The 20,850-nt window shown below is 39.9% G+C and overlaps 1 protein-coding gene and 1 pseudogene across 1 annotated transcript in view; both read right to left on the bottom strand.

Moving 5' to 3' along the window:
- Positions 1-20,850, bottom strand: part of GDPD4 (glycerophosphodiester phosphodiesterase domain containing 4) — a 108,057-nt gene that overhangs the window by 19,703 nt on the left and 67,504 nt on the right. The gene's annotated exons all lie outside the window — the stretch shown is intronic.
- LOC128565363 (circadian locomoter output cycles protein kaput-like) lies at positions 1,262-3,787 on the bottom strand (annotated as a pseudogene).

A 20,850-nucleotide genomic window follows, 5' to 3' on the forward strand; every position in this document is an offset into this window, starting at 1 on the left:
CTTTAAGAAGGTTTTACACTGGTGAGTGGCTATTGTGCTGATGATTGTATAATGTGGGTCTGAGCACTTCTTGCAGGGCAGGACTGGTCTTTGTGAATTCCCTTAGCAACTGCTTGTCTGAGAAAATCTTTATTTCTCCCTCATATAAGAAACTTAGTTTTTCAAGAAATGAGATTCTAGGATGGCCATTATTCTGTTTTAAAAGGCTGAGGATGGATCCTCCACTCCCTTCTGGCTTGTAGGATTTCAAGGTTTTCAGTTAAGAAGTTGGAGATTAGTCTGATTGGTTTTCCTTCGTAAGTTTTTACCTATTGCTTGCAGGATGCCTCTTTCATATTTACTTTAGCCAGCCTTAAGATTATGTGTAACTGATCATGGCAACTGCCTCTTTATGAGGAATCTCCCAGGAGTCCTGTGTGCTTCTTGTATCTGGATATCTAGATTTCTAGTAAGGCCAGGGAAATTTTCCTCAATAATTCCCTCAAATAATCATCCAACCCTTGTGAATTTTCTTCTTGACCCCCAGGGATACCTTTGATTCTTATGTTTGGCATCTTTTCATAGTCTCACATGTCTTATAGGCTTTGTTCATTCCTCTTATCTGTTCTTTCTCTTCAACTGACTTGTTTAGCACAAAGGTATTATCTTCAAATTCTCAGATTCTTTCTTCTGTGATGAAGCAATTCTTTTTTTTTTTTTTTTGCTTTCTCTCCTTTTATTCAGACATATACATATTTTTACAGCATCTGTACACAAAGAATTTGAACCCACACACATTCTGAAAGTAATTACTGTTCCATCATTATCTAAAAAGAGAAAGGGGCTGGGGGGTGGGGGTGGGGGCTACCAAGTCTATTGGACTGTCTTCATGGCATTATTGCAAGCAAACCCCTGACTTGGCAATGGTGGGTCCTCTGTAACACTTAACAGGCGCAGAACCACTAAAAAGTTACTAACATCATTAGTGCCTTTCTGATTCACTGGATGTCATTTAATAGGTGGGCTTCTTACATTTGGCAATATCATCTTTTTCCATAAAAAAAAAAAAAATACCTGGGCAACTAAAACACTGTCAGAATTGGCTACATCCTTGTGATCATCTCCTGCTGGCTGGTATTTAATACACATCTGTAGCACTAGGCAGCATTTTCTCCACCAATTTCCAGGAACTAGAACATTCATGAAACTGCTGAGACGTTTCCTTCTATCCTCAGGTCATCTGAGTAGCTCTTTCGGGGCCATCCCCTTCCTCCGCTGTGTGCTACTGTGGTTGACCCTTGGAAGGGTCAGTCAAACTGTCAGTCCTGTGCTGACTAAGTTGCTGCTGTGTCTGAGACTGGTGCTGCTGGTGATGTGACTGAGGGAAAGTGCTCTGCTGTAGAGGAAATGCAGCAGAGAGGATGAGCTTAGCTGAAGGGTTCCCATGGAGTAACCTAGAAGTCTGTAAAAACTGCTGTGGAGGCTGGGTCAGCTGGGCCTGAGAAGATTGGGGCACTGTGGTCAGCTGCGGGTCCTGGGAGCTCTGCAGAGGCTGCCGCTGCTGTGGCAGCATCCCTGACAGCACCTGAGACTGCTGCTGTTGAGTAGTGAATGTCAGATAGACAGTCACCACCTGGCCCATGAGCATGGTGCTTGGCACCATGACCGCCCCACACGCTACTGGAGCTTGTCAGTAGGAACAGTCACTAATTTGGTCACAAGTTGCTGACCTTGAGAAAATCTGTCTTTCCTGAGTGAAAGTAGTGACTGTAGCACTCTAGGTACTCTTTTGTGGCATACTAGACAGGATCTGGACCATGCTTCCAGTGGCAGGCTGGGAAATCACCATTGTGTTATACAGCATGGCTGTGAGAACACTGTGTGTCTGACTGGGAAGAGGGGTTTGCTGTGTCCACTCAGTACATTTTGTTGATTCTGAGTCAATGTACTCTGTAAGGTCTGCTGTTGTAGCATGTGCTGAGTTGTGCCAATATGTCCGGTATTCATTCCACTTTGAACTTGGTTAGTAGGAACAACCTGGCCTTGCATATTTATAGGTGCAAGTTCTGTATGTTGGATGAATTTACAGAAGAAAGTTGAAAAGAACCAAAATTCAATCCAGGGTTTGATTATTGTAAAAACATCTGCAGCCCTTGGCCATGGACCATTTGAAGTTGTTCTTGAATTTTCCTTAGTTCTTCTTGCTGCTGATGAATGTTTGCCTCTATCATCTGTGTCCATTGCTGTAGTTGGTCTTTCAGATGCTGCACGGCTCCAAATTGAGCTGAAAACCGAAACTGGGACATGCCTTGTGGAATTGATAAATTTGTAGCTTGAGACATCACAGGCTGTGTTAATGATGACTCAACAGACTGGGAATTTATGGACTGACTACTGAACGATGGCCTCCTCTGTGCCATCTTCTGGTGAGCTGGTAAATGCTGTCTGGGAGGAGAGCTGGTATCCACTGGGATCTTTCTTGGTGTTGAGGAGGGGTCTGAGACTGCTGTGTGAGAAGACTTTCTTGAACTCTGAGAGGAGGCAGAAGGAGTTGGGCTGTGATCAAACCTTTCCTGTGCTTCCTTGAAACTGTGTTTATGCAATTATCAGACCCAGAATCTTGGCTTTGTCAGCAGCTGTCTTGGGAAGAGACTCTTCAATGCCAAGTTCTCATCTTCTTTCAGCCCTAACTTCTGCATAACTTACTACAGTGTAAGTATAAACAATAAACTCTGGCCTTGAATTCCACTGATGATAAGTGATATAATAATGAGTTTTAAGCCAAATCCACTATTGCCCTTTGGTCAGGAACCTATAATAACATGATTTGCCTTTCCCATATTGCATTAAGTGTTCATGACATTTTGCCAAATTTTCTAGGTCATCCACATGATAATAATCATAGCCTGATATTCCCAGAACTTCAAATGGCAAATATCCTATTATGGGTGGTCCCTGTGATCTAGAAATAGAAACTTCCACTCTAAACCTATGTCTAGATGTGAACTCCTCATTTGGGCTCTTCAACAGTGCACATTTCCTTGATAAACTGAGGTGTAGCTAACCTGACAGTAGCTACAAAACAAATTCTATCTTCATACAAAGGCCTATGTGTGCATTGTACAATTCTTTCAAAACCATTGTTTGCTGAAGTGGATGCACTCTTTAAAGATTTGAAATTTCCTATAAATGTCACATATTCATAGGTAGATGGCTCCTTTGGGTCTATTATTCCTCGAAGCATATGACAAAGGAATTCTGATTCTTTGATTTTAAATATTCAAGCGTTAATGAATCACTTTCCAGGAGATGAGTAGAGAGTATTTTATAAACCTCTGAATGTTCCCCGTCTGGGATAAAATTGAATATACTTTGATTCACAAGATCAGATGGTAAATGTTCAAGTAAAGAAGTTGCACTCTCAGACACATATATTATGCTTCCATCTGTCATGATTGCTTAAAAAAAAAAATCAAAAGCCTCTAACATTAACTGTGTAAACTCTTCATTACTAAGGAATATAGGTTTCCAGTCCTGTTGAATTTCACTAGCATCTGACTGTGCAGTGATTTATGTTTTCATAAAAAATCAATGCTTTTCTGCAGAACAGTAGATTTGTCCATCTTCCTAGCATTACCAGGAAGCATGAATCCCACTTCTTTAATGAGAACATTAAACTGATCTCTGTGTTTCTTTTCAGATTTCTTTTTGCTTTGTCCTTGTCATCTTCTTCAACCAACCCATCAATAATACTACTGTCATCTCTGTCAACAATTGAGCTCATTTTACTACAGCTTACAGTAAACATAACTTTTTTTTGTCTTGTGGTAGACATTTGTACTTCTCCTTTTGTACTCTTTGGATCCTTTGAACTGATTCTTCAGAATACTGTAAGTTCAAGGTACTCTTCCATATGATCAACCATGAGTCTCAGAATTCGTGTGGGGCAGCTCTGGCTTTTTCCCTTCTCCACCCAGGATTTGATGCGGTGACTTGGACCCACTAACCTGGCAGCATCCAGGAGACATGGCAGCACCCCCGCCAGCAGCACTGGGGTTATGTCGCCCCACCCCCACCCCCCAAATTCACTGCTATTGTCGCCCACTCCTCCTCCCCCTCCCTTCCCTTCCCCCAATTCTTAAAGTTTTCCACTGTGCATTGTAATTCCAGAAATTCTGTTTGTTTTTTCTTTAATAGTTTGATTTCTTTAGTTAATTCCTACATTGTCTTTGTGTTGAGTTTCTATTTTGTCTTGTGTTTCCATGAGCTTCCTTTCCTTACAACCCATGTTTGAAATTCTTCATCTGTCACTTTAATCTTTTTGTTTAGATTGGTATCCATTGTAAAGTATTATTGTTTTCTTTAGTGGTGACCTTTCACTTTAATTTTCCTATTTGCAGAGTTTTTCTGCTGGTTCCTTCTCATCTGGCCTCTCTATAGAGAGGCAAGGGTGTTAGGGCTGGTTTATGGGCTTATCTCTGAGACCCTGATGATTAGTCCCTGACTGTGTCAGGGAGAAGAGTGCTGGTCCTGAGGTGCCTCTAGGTTGCTCTAGCAGGTTTAATGATCCTCTCAGGTGATCTCTGACCTGGTGTCTTCAATTCTTCCCAACAGGGTGCAGGGAGTTAGGTCGCCCAGCTTACTCTTGGTGATGGCAGGTGATACTTGTGTGAATCACCCACACTCTGTTTGAGTTGGAAAATGTTTTGAAGGGCTATATCATTGTTCTCTCAGTTATTGGTTGATGTTTATGTTAAGTGAGCCAACTACCAAGATGTTCTTCTGTGTCTGTGGTAGACTCTGGTCCCAAGATGGAGTACTTGAGTGCCCCAAGTTTTATTAAGGACCCTGTAGCTCACAGGGGTTTTGTTTATTTTACAGTGAAATTAAGTACAGTTTTATTTAAGAATTGGAAATAATAATCAGTATCTCCACAACCACCGAAGTGGGGGGTGGGGGGAAAGCGAGTGGACTAAGGCACTTCATGTATTGCTAGGTTGTGTGAGATTAAAAAGCTTTGCAAAGCTTCAGCAGAATCAGATGTTGCCTTTATGGCCGCTTGGGGGAGCCACTAGTAGGAGAGTCAGGACATGCTCTCCAGACCCACAGAGCTGTTCTCAGGGGATGGGCTAAATGCTTGTATGCGAAGGCACAGCTGGGGTGCTTTCTGCACTGAGCTGGGTTCTTTCTGCACTTATCCGGTAGGACAGTTTTTCTGTGGGGAGGGGTTGGCACGCCTCCAAATGGCCACTCCAAGGACCCTCGTACACCTGTAAGATGGAGTCAGGTGTAAAGCATGGTGTCCAGTCTTTTGGCTTTTTTTGTCACATTGAAAGAAGTATTGTCTTGGGCCACACATTAAATACACAAACACTAACCAAACCTGATAAGCATAATTTTCATTATATCCAGCACCACACATAAGCAAAAAAGTCCTCATGTAATAATCCTAATTATGCATCAGCCCATTAAGAGAGTGTTATAAAGCAGGTCCCAAGTTTGGGATTACTAAAATAGGAAATGCACATATTTAAGTAATAAAATAATTTTGGGTTTGGGGGGATTCTTTTTATTATAAAAGTAAAAGAAAGTGGCAGTGGCAGTGGGAGGAGCAAGACGGTGGCCGAGTAACAGCTACTTTGCAACTGGGCATGGTGAGCCTGGGGAGAGAAGACTCCAGGCCTCTCTGGCTTAGTGGGATCTGCCCAGAAACATACCTTTGGGTATACAGGGAGTCCGCAAGAGACTTCTGGACCCCATGAGGAGGAAAAAAGCAGTGGAGAATTGGCAAGTGGTTGTGTGTGTTCATTTGGTTTAATCCTGCCAGCAGCAGGATTAAAGTTTAGCAGCAGTGAGATTACAAACTGGAAAGGCCTTACCTGTGAGCTGTTCGTTACTCTTGGACTTGGCACTCAGTTGAACTACCTTGGGAGAACTTGGGCAAGAGTGTGGAGGACTTTAAGCATTGTCAAGGGCCCCAGACTGAGCCGCTGGACAGAGCTAATAGTATTCAGCTGTGGGCCGTGCAGAGCCATTGTGGGAGAAGTGCCCCGGCAAGCTCCACCCTCAGGGTCACAGAGCAAGGATCAGGCAGGAGATCTTGGGTGAGTAATCTAGTGACTGAGCAGCCTAAAGGCGGGGACTGAGATGCCTTACTGCCTTGGCCCTCAAGGGCATAGAGTAAGATAACTTTTGGCATACTGGGTAAGTGGACAGTGATCCCAGTGACAAGTGCTTTCCTGAGAAACCTTCTGTTTAGCCAAGGTTAGCAATTTAAAGTGCTTTTTAAGTGGGCTTGAGGAGATATTTAGGCTCTCCATTCTGCGGGGTTTGAGAAATCAGAAGAGGTCTCCAGTCTCCATCTCTTATAGCCATATCAGCATTGTGATTAACATCTCATACCCCAGAAGATCACTGGTTGCCCAGAAAATATTCAGCAAGATATATATAGTGCTATATATTTTTTTATATATGTATTTTTTAATTTTAACATTTTCACTCTAGATTTTTCTTTTTTTTCTTTCCTTCTTCATTTTTCTAGTTTTAATATAATTTTTCATTGTTGCCTCTTTTTTTTTGCAGTTTTTCACCAGGGCTGGGTTTGAACCCACCACCCCCAGTATGTAGGGCTGGCACCCTACTCCTTGAGTCACAGGCACTACCTTTTTATGCATTTTTTTTTTGTAAGAGAATGGCTTTTATTATTTATTTATTTGTTGTTGCAGTTTGGCCAGGGCCGGGTTCAAATCTGCCACCCTTGGGATATGGGGCTGGCGCCCTACTCACTGAGCCACAGGCAATGCCCCATTTTTGCCTTCTTTAACGATTAGAACTTCATTTTTGCTAGTGTTTCTACCCCTATTATTTCATTTCCCCCCCAATTATATCCTGTAAAATTTTCTATTTGCTTGTTTTGCTTTGATTTCTAGGATTTTTGTCTTTCCTCTCTACTTGGTGGAGGAAGGGTACCATGTTCAAACAGGCTAGCAAAGAGCTGCTGACCTCAAGGGAACCACCCAACCTGGCATCCCCAGAGGTTGGGGGGTTATTAGGTTGGGTCAAAGTACTCTAATGTACAACTATATTGCTCCTGTCTCCCTCTTCTTTTTTGTCAATATTCCCTTTTACTCACACCCTCTCCTTTCTCTTTTTTCTTCTCTTTTTTTATCCCCGCTTCTTCCTCTTCAATCTTCTCATCCTTCTGGTCCAGGACCAAAATGACTCATCAAAACCCTAGTCCAGAGGCACAGTAACTTAAAGAGCAAGAGAAAGTGAAAGGAAAATTAGGGCAAGGAAACAGATAAAAGAAAACACTCATGAGGAAGAATCAGCAGAAAATCCTGGCAACATGAAAAACCAGTCCAGAATAACGCCCACCAAGGGACTGTGAGGTAGCTACTGCAAAGGATTCCACCTATAAAGAAATGTTAGAAATGACAGAAAGGGAATTTAGAATACAGATGATGAAAAAAATGAAGGAAATGATGGAAACAATGAAGGAAACTGCTGATAAAGTGGAAAATAACCAAAAAGAAATCCAAAAAAAGAATCAAATAAGAGATGAACAATGTGAGGAATATAGAAAGGATATAACAGAGCTGAAGAAACTGAAGCAGTCAATTAGGGAACTTAAAGATGCAATAGAAAGTATCAGCAAGAGGTTAGACCATGCAGAAGAAAGAATTTCCGAGGTAGAGGATGAAGCTTTTGAGATAACTCAGATAGTTAAAGAGGCAGAAAAGAAGACAGAGAAAGTAGAAAGTTCACTGACAGAATTATGGGACTTTATGAAGTGTTCAAACATACGAGTTATAGGAATCCCAGAAGGAGAAAAAGAATGCCCCAGGGGAATGGAAGCCATACTAGAGAATATTATAAATGAAAATTTCCCAAATATCACCAAAAATTCAGACACACTCCTTTCAGAGGAATATTGGACCCCAGGTTGCCTCAACTCTAACTGAGCTTCTCCAAGACACATTGTGATGAACCTGTCCAAGTCAAGACAAAAGAAAAGATTCTGCAAGCTGCTAGTTGATCTACAGGGACAAATCCATCAGGGTGACTGCAGACTTCTCTAATGAAATTTTTCAAGCAAGAAGACAATGGTCATCTACCTGTAATTTACTTAAACAGAACAATTTCCAGCCCAGAATTCTATATCCTGCTAAGCTAAGCTTTGAAATTGACAGAGAGGGCAGTGCCTGTGGCTCAAGGAGTAGGGCACCAGTCCCATATGCCAGAGGTGGAGGGTTCAAACCTAGCCCCGGCCAAAAACCAAAAAAAAAAAAAGAAATTGACAGAGAAATAAAATAATTTACTGATATACAAACATTGAGGAAATTCACCACAACAAGACCAGCTCTACAGGAAATACTTCAACCTGTTCTACACACTGACCATCACAATGGATCAACAGCAAAGTAAGAACTCAGAAATTAAAGGACAGAACCTAACTTTCACACTGATGCAAAAGATAAAACTAAGCAATGGACTCTCACAAAATAAGATGAATAGAACACTACCACAGTTATCAATTATCTCAATAAATGTTAATGGCTTGAATTCCCCACTGAAGAGGCATAGATTGACTAATGGGATTAAAAAACACAAGACATCCATTTGCTGTCTGCAGGAAACACACCTAGCTTCAAAAGACAAATTAAAACTCTGAGTTAAGGGGTTGGAAGACAATTTATCAAGTGGACGGAATTAAGAAGAAAAGAGGAGTTGCAATCTTATTTTCAGATATATGTGGATTTAAAGCAACTAAAGTAAAAAAAGGCAAATATGGTCACTTTACATTGGTCAAGGGAAAAATACAACAAGAACACATTTCCATTCTAAATATTTATGCACCTAACTTAAATGCTCCCAGATGCTTGAAACAGACCTTACTCAGTCTGAGCAATATGATATCCTATAACATCATCATAGTAAGGGACTTTAACACTCCTCTTACAGAGCTGGGCAGATCCTTAAACAGAAATTAAACAAAGACATAAAGGACTTAAATGAGACCCTAGAACTACTGTGCTTGATTAGACACACATAGAACACTCCATCCCAAAGATAAAGAATATACATTATTCTCCTCGCTCCATGGAACATTCTCCAAAATTGATCATATCCTAGGAGACAAAACAAACCTCAACAGAATCAAAAGAACTGAAATTTTACCTTGTATCTTCTCAGATCACAAGGCACTTAAGGTGGAACTCAACTCCAACAAAAATGTTCAACCCCACATAAAGGCAGGGAAATTAAACAACCTTCTATTGAATGACAGTTGGGTGCAGGAAGAAATAAAAGAGGAAATCATTAACTTCCTTGAGCATAACAACGATGAGGACACAAGCTACCAAAACCTGCGGGATACTGCAAAAGCTGTTCTGAGAGGAAAATTTATTACTTTAGATGCCTACATTTGAAAAACAGAAAGAGAGCACGTCAACAAACTCACAAGCCATTGTATGGAATTGGAAAAAGAAGAACAATCTAAAACTAAACCCAGCAGAAGAAAGAAATATCAGGGCAGCACCTGTGGCTCAAAGGAATACTACTTTGTATGTTTGTGGCTCAAAACTTGAACCCACCACCTCTGGTATACCAGAGGTGGCAGGTTCAAACCCAGCCCCAGGCAAAAACTGAAAAAAAAAAAAAAAAAGAAGAAGAAGAAGAAAAGAAATATCCCAAATTAAATCAGAGATCAATGACATTGAAAACAAAAGAATCATTCAAAAAATTAATGAAACAAGGAGTTGGTTTTTTGAAAAACTAAATAAAATAGATAAACCATTGGCCAGACTAACTAGAAATAGAAAAGTAAAATCTCTAGTAACCTCAATCAGAAATGATAAAGGGGAAATAACAACTGATGCCACAGATATATAAGAGATCATCTCTGAATACTACCAGAAACTCTATGCCCAGAAATTTGACAATGTGGAGGAAAAGGATCAATATTTGCAATCACAACCTCTCCCTAGACTTAGCCAGGAAAAAATAGAGCTCCTGAACAGACCAATTTCAAGCACTGAGATCAAAGAAACAATAAAAAATCTTCCAACAAAAAAATGCTCCGGGGCGGGCAGAGGCAAGATGGCCAACTGGAGCCAGCTTTCCACAAAGGTTCCTGTCCAGAAGGCAAGTTAAAGAACAGAAGTTTAGCAAGTAAGCTGATGGTATGGAACTGAGCCATGAGAGAAGGTTGAAGAATGCACATCAACCCTGCTGAGGCGAGCTGAGACCCCAAGGAAATAAACAATAGGTACAAAATCCATTGCCAAGTAGATGGGAGTCCCCTCCCCCATGAGAACGGCTTGCAGTATACTCTATACAAACAAGCGAGCACAGTCCAGATCTCCTCCTATTTTATCCCATGGGAGAGACCCTCTAAAAACCAGAACTCCTTCCCCAGAGAGGACATACTAGCATGCCATGGCACACTCCCACCAGGCATAAAACTGTACATATTCTTTATGTGCAATTCTGAACTCCCAGAACTCCCCTCCACTCTCACCCTGTGGTCTGGAAGCCTATCTCCCATGTATCCAGATTCTTGGATATTTTCTTGAGAGGTGTTGACAAAGTGTGCACTGTTGCTGGTCTGTACTGATTCTGTGGCAAAGGTGTAAAAAGAAGACAGTGGACCTAGAGGGAGAGTGAGAAGCAGTGCCCCGTGGCATAGAGCGGCAGCGGCAGGAACAATACGGCTCACACCCCCGGGGATATTTTGGGGGGATATTTTGGAGGGATTCACCCTGCCTCTCTTGGCAACAAGAGAAATCCAGGCCTTTATTCTATTGGCAGCTACTGGTGGAACCTATCTGGGACAGAAATGCAGGCTCTGTGAGTAAAGGGTATGCCTGAGGCAGTACCGGCCCCGGGGGGCATGGCAGGGACAGAGATGAGAATACATGCATGCAGAGACAGCATACTCACAGGGTGGGACTGAGTCAGAAGTGCTGATTTAGTGAGCCTAAGAAGCACCTGTCCCCAGGGGAACATAGATGAGACAAAAGCAGGTGGGGCAACAGCACAAAGCCCAGGGAGAAACAGACACTGAAAGCTGCGTGCAAGTACCAGCCCAGGGTGAAGCAGGAACTGAGAGCTGAAAGTGAGCTTCAACCACGCCCACCCCAACACAGAGTGCAACCAAGACAGAGACACCAGCTCCGTGAAATTGGCACAATGGCAGTGGCACAGGGCCGAAGCTCAGCCGCAGTTTCTGTGAACTCAGAGCCTGGCCCACAGGGGAATACAGCTGGGACAGAAATGCTAATTCTGCCAGAATATAAGCAGCAGCAAGATCAATCAGGATGGGGCTGGAATTGAGTTATCTGCCCCAGCTTCCATTAAGCACTTGAGCTTGTCAGGCTTCAGCTCCCCCTGCCAACTAGTGGCAGAGTATGGCAGTCTGGCCGAGGAGATCTCCCTGTGACTCAGGCAGGTGCAAACTCCTGGAGCATCTGCTCCTTGCAGGGAACTGGATCACAGCCCTGTGGGGTTACCATTGACTCAATGTGACAGAGGTGTTGAGGTGGGGAAGGAAGCATCAACCTTCCTGGATTAATTCATTTGCTGGGTGATTCCTTCTAACTCCATGGAGCACCGGAGCAAGTCATACTCGAGCTGCCAGCAGACTACTGCTATCTAGTTGCTGGATACCTTTTGAACTCTCCCACTTGAGACTGGGTGCTGACTGGACAATTTATTTGGAACTCTTGACCTGGGCCAATCACCCAAGGACTACCCAAAGTGGTACCCTGGGTGTGTGGTTGTGGGAAGGTTTCATATTCCTTTTCCAGTTTGTTGCCCATGGGGGGCAGGGCGTCTTAGTTCTGGTATTTCTCCACAGCTGAGACTTCAACCCAGAGTTACTGATTCACTAGGACTGTACAGAGACCAGCTGAAAACAAGACAGAGCCACATAGCCCCACCACACAAAGCAATGCCCAATGTCTCAGGCTGCAGCACTGTATGGGTCCTTTGCAAAGCTCTAGGGTAAAAGGTAGAGACACCAGTCCAAGATCTTGGACAAAGGGCTAATTAATCCCTACTCTAGGAGCACCCAACCCAACTTCACCTTATCTGCTCATTTAGCCAAATGGTGTAAAATAATCATGGGGCAGAATCAGCAGAAAAACTCTGGCAACAGGAATAATCAGAGTAGATCAACTCCCCTAAGGAGTAACAAGGTGGACACACCAAAGATCCCATTCATAAACAAATGACTGAGATGTTAGAAATCAAATTCAAAATTTGGATTCTAACTAAGATTAAAAGAATGAAGGTAAAGTTGGAATTAGAAATTCAATGAGCATTTCAAAAGTTTTCTCAAGAATTCAATGAATTCAAAGACAAAATCACTAAAGATTTGGACTCAGTGTGACAAGTACTTGCGGCCCTCAAAGATCTGAGAAATACAATAGAATTCCTCAGTAACAGAATGGAGCAGGCAGAAGAAAGGATTTCTTACATTGAAGACAAAGCTTTTCGATGCCCCCAAATGCTCAAAGAGGAAGAGAAGTGGAGAGCAAAAATGGATCATTCTCTCAGAGAATGATCTGAGAGAATCAGAGGAAGAGAAGTGGAGAGCAAAAATGGATCATTCTCTCAGAGAATGATCTGAGAGAGTCATATCTGAGAGAATCATTTTGTCTCAGAATGATCTGAGAGAATCATTCTGCAAGGGCAGAATTATATCTGGGATAATTCAAAGAAAACTAATATTCATCTTATAGGAAATCCTGGAGGCAACGAGGTGGCTTCAAAAGGCCTAGATGTTCCACTTCATGAGATAATCAAAGAGAACTTCCCAGACATGCCAAAAGATTCTGAAATTCAGACAGTAGACAGTTTCAGAACCCCAGCACAACTCAACCCAAATAAAGCATCTCCCAGACACATTATAATTAACTTCACCGAAGTTAATATGAAGGAGAAAATTCTGACAGCAGCCAGATGTAAGAAATCCATAACCTACCAGGGGAAGAATATTAGAATGACTGCAAATCTCTCTGCTGAAACCTTTCAAGCTAGAAGAGGGTAGCCATCGACCTTTACTCTCCTAAAACAAAATAACTTTCAACCCAGAATCCTGTATCCAGCTAAACCTGGTTTCACTTATGATGGGGAAATTAAATACTTTAATGACATTCACATGTTGAAGAAATTTGTCATAACGAAACCAGCTCTCTAGGTTATTCTCAGACCTATCCTCCATAATGACCAGTGCAATCCTCTACCCCAGGGTAAACTCACTCAGAAACTTTTGATCAAATTCCAACTTCCACTTCCATTGCACTTTTGAAAACCTCAATACCCAAAATTCCAGAAGACTTATCAATATTCTCAATTAATGTGAATGGCTTAAATTGTCCTCTAAAGACGAACAGATTGGCTGACTGGATACCAAAATTCAGGCCAGATATCTGCTGCATACAAGAATCTCATCTTACCTTAAAAGATAAATATAGACTCAGGGTGAAGGGATGGTCATCTATAATTCAGGCAAATGGAAATCAGAAAAAAGCAGGTGTTGCAATTTTATTCACAAATACAATAGGCTTTAAAGTAAGGAAAGATAAGGATGGTCACTTCATATTTGTTAAGGGTAACACTCAACATGATGAGATTTCAATTATTAACATTTATGCATCCAACGAGAATGCGCTTCAATTTATAAGAGAGACTCTAACAGACATGAACAACTTGATTTCCTCCAGCACCATAATAGTTGGAGATTTCAACACTCCTTTGGCAGTGTAGGATAGCTCCTCCAATAAGAAACTAAGCAAAGAAATTTTAGACTTAAACTTAACCATCCAACAATTGGATTGAACAGACATCTATAGAACATTTCATCCTAATAAAACAAAATACACATTCTTCTCATCAGCCCTTGGAACATCCTCCAAAATTGATCACATCTTAGGTCACAAGTCTAACCTCAGCAAATTTAAAAGAAAAGAAATTATTCCTTGCATCTACTCGGACCATCATGTAATGAAAGCTGAACTCAGTAACAACAGGAATCTGCATACTCATACAGAAACATGGAAACGAAATATACTTATGCTGAACAATAGCTGGATCATAGATGAGTTTAAGAAGGAAGTTACCAAAGTTTTGGAACAAAATGATAATGAAGACACGAATTACCAGACCCTCTGGGATACTGCAAAGACACTCCTAAGAGGGAAATTTATAGCACAGCAAGCCTTCCTCAAGAGAATGGAAAGAGATGAAGTTAACAACTTAATAGGACATCTCAAGCAACTGGAAAAGGAAGAACATTCCAAAATCCCAAACCCAGAAGAAGAAAAGAAATAACCAAAATTAGAGCAGAATTAAATGAAATTGAAAACAAAAGGATTATGCAACAGATCAATAAATTAAAAACTTAGTTTTTTGAAAAGGTTAAGAAAATAGATAAACCTTTGGCTAACCTAATTAGGAATAAAAGTGTAAAATCTCTATTTACATCAATCAGAAATGGCAAAGACGAAATAACAACAGACTCCTCAGAAATTAAAAAAATCCTTAGTGAATATTAGAAGAAACTCTATTTTCAGAAATACAAAAATCTGAAGGAAATAGACCAATACTTGGAAGCATGCCACCTTCCTAGACTTAGCCAGAATGAAGTGGAAATGTTGAATGGGCCTATATGAAGTTCTGAAATAACTATACAAATTATACAAAATCTCCCTAAAAAGAAAAGCCCGGAACCAGATGGCTTCACAGCGGTATTCTACCAAACCTTTTAAGAGGAACCTATTTTACTTAAACTTTTCCAAAATATAGAAAAAGAAGGAATACTACCCAACACATTCTATGAAGCAAACATTACCTTGATCCCCAAACCAGGAAAAGACCTAACAACAAAAGAAAATTTTAGACCAATATCACTAATGAATATTGATGCAAAAATATTCAACAAGATCCTAGCAAACAGAATCCAGCACCACATCAAACAAATTATACACCATGACTAAGTGGGTTTTATCCCAGGGTCTCAAGGCTGGTTCAATATACAGAAATCTATAAATATAATTCATCACATAAGCAAAATAAAAAGCAAAGACCATATGATTCTCTCAATTGATGCAGAAAAAGCCTTTGATAATATCCAGCATCCTTTCATGATCAGAACACTTAAGAAAATTAGTATAGAAGGGACATTTCTTAAACTGATAGAGGCCATCCACAGTAACCCACAGCCAATATCGTATTGAATGGAGTTAAATTGAAATCATTTCCACTCAGATCAGGAACCAAGCAAGGCTGCCCATTGTCTCTACTGCTTTTCGACATTGCAATGGAAGTCTTAGCCATTGCAATCAGGCAAGAAAGGGTGATCAAGGTATAGGGTCAGAGGAGATCAAACTTTTACCCTTCACAGATGATATGTTTGTATATCTGGAAAACCCCAGGGATTCTACTACAAAACTCTTAGAAGTGATCAAGGAATACAGCAGCGTCTCAGGTTACAAAATTGACACTCATAAATCAGTAGCCTTTATATATACCAACAACAGTCAACCTGAAAAACCAGTCAAGGACTCTATTCCTTTTGCAGTAGTGCCAAAGAAGATGAAATATTTGGGAGTTTACCTAACAAAGGATGTGAAAGATCTCTATAAAGAGAACTATGAAACTCTAAGAAAAGAAATAGCTGAAGATGCTAACAAATGGAAAAACATACCAAGCTCATGGCTGGGAAGAATCAACATTGTTAAATGTTGTCATACAACCCAAAGCAATATACAATTTTAATGCAATCCCTAGTAAAGCTCCACTGTCATACTTTAAAGGTCTTGAAAAAATAATACTTCATTTTACATGGAATCAGAAAAAACCTCGAATAGCCAAGACATTACTCAGAAATAAAAACAAAGCAGGAGGAATCACACTATCAGACTATACTATAAATCGATAGTGATCAAAACAGCATGGTACTGGCACAAAAACAGAGAGGTAGATGTATGGAACAGAATAGAGAACCAAGAGATGAACCCAGCTACTTACCATTATTTGATCTTTGACAAGCCAATTAAAAACATTCAGTGGGAAAAGATTCCCTATTTAACAAATGGTGCTGGGTAAACTGGCTGGCGACCTGTAGAAGACTGAAACTGAACCCACACCTTTCACCATTAACTAAGATAGACCCTCATTGGATTAAAAACTTAAACTTACGACATGAAACTATAAAAATACTAGAAGAAAGTGCAGGGGAAACACTTGAAGAAATTGGCCTGGGAGAATATTTTATGAGGAGGATCCCCCGGGCAATTGAAGCAACACCAAAAATAGATTACTGGGATCTGATCAAACTAAAAAGCTTCTGCACAGCCAAGAACACAGTAACTAAAGCAAGCAGACAGCGATCAGAATGGTAGAAGGTATTTGCAGGTATGACTCTGACAAAGGTTTAATAACCAGAATCCATAGAGAACTCAAACATATTAGCAAGAAAAGAACAAGTGATCCCACTTCAGTGTGGGCAAGGGACATGAAGAGAATCTTCTCTGAAGAAGACAGGCATATGGCCTATAGACATATGAAAAATGTTCATCATCCTTAATCATCAGAGAAATGCAAATCAAAACTACTTTGAGATATCATCTAACTCCAGTAAGATTAGCCCACATCACAAAATCCCAAAACCATAGATGTTGGCATGCATGTGGAGAAAAAGGAACACTTCTACACTGCTGGTGGGACTGCAAACTAATACGTTCCTTTCGGAAAGATGTTTGGAGATCACTTAGGGATCTAAAAATAGACCTGCCATTTGATCCTGCAATTCCTCTACTAGGTATATATCCAGAAGGCCAAAAATCACATTATAACAAATATATTTGTACCAGAATGTTTATTGCAACCCAATTCATAATTGGTAAGTCATGGAAGAAGCCTAAGTGTCCATCAACCCATGAATGGATTAATAAATTGTTGTATATGTACACCATGGAATATTATGCAGCCTTAAAAAAGATGGAGACTTTAGGATGGAGCTGAAACATATTCTTCTTTGCAAAGTATCTCAAGAAGGGAAGAAAAAGTATCCAATGTACTCAGCCCTACTATGAAACTAATTTATAAGCACCCGCACTTTCATATGAAAGCTATAACCCAACTATAGCCCAAGAAGAAGGGGAAAGAGGAGAGGGAGGGGAAGGGATGGGAGAGGATGGGTGGAGGGAGGGTAATGGTGGAACCACACCTACGGTGCATCTTACAAGGGTACATGTGAAATTTATTAGGTGTAGAATATAAATGTCTTAACATAATAACTAAGAAAATGTGGTGAAGGGCAAGTTAACCAGTTTGATGAAAGTATTTTAAATTGTATACAAAACCAGCACATTGTACCCTATAATTGCATTAATGTACACAGCCATGATTTAATAAAAAACATTTGACTAATGTTTATGACTATAATATTTGTTATTGCAATCACATTTCCAGTACATTCTCTATGAGCAGTGTTCACATCCTAGTTCATCAGACCAGTCATAAGATACTGGTGTCCATATGAGTATAGAATTGCCATCTGTTTTATTATTGATGCTGTGAATTTTTTAAGTGTTGTTAGAAAAATTTTTAAAGTAATATTATTTTCAATTGACAAATCATAATTATACAGAGTACAATGTGATATTTTAATATATGTATATAATATGGAATGGGCAAATCAAGCTAATTAACATATTCGTCACCTCACTTATTTTTCTCTCCCTTTTTTATTTTTATTTTTTGCCAACGCAGCAATTTTTATTGATTGGTTACTCAGGAGAAGAAAGGGCTTCTGGGGAAGGGAAGAAATACTGCCTCAGGCTGTGCACATTTTGTTGCTGTTCTGATAAAATGATAACACATATCTACTGAGCTCTAGTACATAGTCAGGACCTCACTAGTTTTTGCAATAAGCCATTGTACAGATGGAATATTGTACAGATGAGAAAACTGAAGCTCAGAGATAGCAAAGAACTTGCCTAGAGACGTACAGCTATGGAGTAGTTGAGCTGGGATTTTCTCTGGTGCTTTCTAACTGCAGAGTATATAAGCTTAGTTATCACAGGATCCTGTGAATAGCCACAGTCCCTTAAATATCCGGCATGGTGCCTTTTTCTAAACGTGTGTTTCTGTTTGTTACCTTTACCTAAGTGTTCTTATGTTTTTAAGAGACCCATCAACTCTTTGAGAATGTGATGAAATGTATTAATTCTCTCCCTGGACAAAGGTATCCAATGTCCAGCCAGATGGTTAGGCTGGGGCTGAATGGTGAACTTGGCTTACAGCCCACAAGTGTGTGTGGTGCATCCACTGCATGATTCAGCTGAGGGCCTTGGCACGGTGCTGAGCGGCTACCTCAGCAGCCATCTGTCCTTGGGCATCTCCATCCTCTACGTGAATGTCAACATGGCCATCTCTGGGGGCTTGGCTACTCTTCTGCACTTTAGTTCTGGCCAAAGTAAAAGCATCTCTCTCCTGCTTTAAAAATTAAACCACAGGTGTGAACATTTGGGCCCCTGCCCCTGCAAAGAGTTTGTGAAGACTCAACATGGCTTCTAACTTTTTGCCCTAGTCCTGGTCTCAACCAAAGAATGGCCTTTCTGCTCATCTGTCCATCCTTGCTGTGTGTATTCCAGGTTGTATTTGGGCACACCCTGACACTCCTCCAGTGGTATTTGCTTGGATCACCTCACTTATTTTTCATTGAAAGATATTTTAGATTTACTATCTTAGTTATTTTGTTTTGAGGTGTTTTGGTTGTTGGTTTTATTGTTTGTTTGATTTTTTACCTTTTTTTAATGCCCATTCCATATTATATACATATTATATACATGGCTTCTACAATATCTCAAAAGAAAACAGAACCCCCCAAAAGAAATATTACAGATGAAGGAAGATTGTTCAGTGTAAAGTAGAGATGACTGCTTTTGTGGTGAGGCAAGTAGTAAGGCCTTCGTGCAAGTTTTCAAAGACTGTATTTTGAAAAGGCATTATTTGCAAAAACATGCTGCCAAATTTGGTGCATAGGAAGGATTGTGTTGTAAGGACAAAGTGGCAGAACTGAAAAAATATGTCTTCTCAATAAAAATTTTTTTTAAAAGGTTACAACTCACACAGATTCTATTGTAAAAACTAGTTATATGGCAGCATGTTTAACAGCAAAAAATGAAAACCATTTACTGATGGTGAGTTTGTTAAGCAGTGTATGGAAAGCATTGGCAGATATAATTTGCCTAGAAAATAAAGGGGGATATTTATAAAATCAGTTTGTCTCACCAGACTATAGGCAGGTAAATTGAAAAAATTGGAAAATCTATCGAAAAAAGTTTGGAGAGTAAAGCGGCTAATTTTAAATCCTATGCTTTGGCACTAGATGACAGCCCTATGCTATAAATACAGCTCAATTTGCCATGTTTATTAGAAGTATTGATGATGAATATACTGTCACTGAATAAATGGCTTCTTTAGTGCCACTGAAAGGTACAACTAAATAAAGAGATTTATACAAAGCAGTAAAAAATATATTAAAGCAGTTTTCTTTGTCGTCAACAGATCTGGTATAGTTACTGATGGTAGGTAAATAAAATTAATACAAGACGATGCAATTACAACTCAAAACTCATGTGTGATGAAGTATCATTGCATGGTTAAGTCAAGAAAATCCATGCACAAAGTTTTAAAAATGTATAATGTCATGCAAATAGTCATCAAGACTGAATTTCATAAGGACTTAAAGGACTGAATTATGGCCAATTCCAGGATTTCCTTCGAAGTATTGAGGCTAACAATGACTAAGTAAGATGACTAAATCAAGGCCAAATTTTGAAAAGATTTTATGATTTGTAGCATGTTATCAAGTTGTTTATGGTATCAAAAACCAAATTTGTTGCAGAACTTGATGATAAAAACTGGCTCATTGAGTTAGCATTTTAATAGATTTCTCCCATTTAAATGAGTTAAACATACGTCTTCAAGGTGAAAACCAACTTATCAATACAAAGCTTCAAACCATTGCTACATTCCAAATGAAACTGAAATTACAGAAAACTCAAATTAAGCCTAACATTTTATGCATTTTGGCACATTGGCTAAACAGTCCTGTGAACAGCAAAATATATGCAGCCTTGCTTTTGATTTGATATAAGAATTTAAAAACAGATTCCAAAATTTCTGGGAAAATTATCAATGTTTTGGTGCATTTGTGACTCCAATTTTCATCAACATATGTTAATGCCAATTTTCAAATAGAGTGCATAGAGCTATAATCTGACATTCAACTTAAAAATTTGATCATGTCTGCAAGAGGGACTTTGCCTAACAATTGCAATCAGTGTAACCTGGCTTATTGTACCCTCAATGAATCCCCAACAATAAAAAAAATAAAATAAAATAAAAAAATTTGATAATGTCTCTTTACTGGACTTTACTGGACTACCTATCTTCCCAGAGACAAATATCCCTATTTCACCATCACACATTATTCGTGTCATCACTTTTTAGCAGCACCAACATTTGGGAGCAACTGTTTTCAAGAATGAAACACATTGAGTAAAATTAGAACCAAAATACTTGATGAGCACCTTGAGAACTCCCTGAGAATTGCAACTACTTCCATCAAACCAGATACTGATGCATTAATTTCTCAAATACAATGTCGAACATCCCACCAGTTTTATGCTGTCCCCTTTCTTTTACTTTTTTCTATTGTTGGGGATTCATTGAGGGTACAAAAGACCAGGTTACACTGATTGCATTTGTTAGGTAAAGTCCCTCTTACAATCCTGTCTTGCCCCCCAAAGGGGTGGCACACACCAAGACCCCACCCCCTCCCTTCTTCCCTCT

The sequence above is a fragment of the Nycticebus coucang genome, chromosome 14, assembly GCF_027406575.1.
Source record: "Nycticebus coucang isolate mNycCou1 chromosome 14, mNycCou1.pri, whole genome shotgun sequence".
Taxonomy (NCBI): Eukaryota; Metazoa; Chordata; class Mammalia; order Primates; family Lorisidae; genus Nycticebus; species Nycticebus coucang.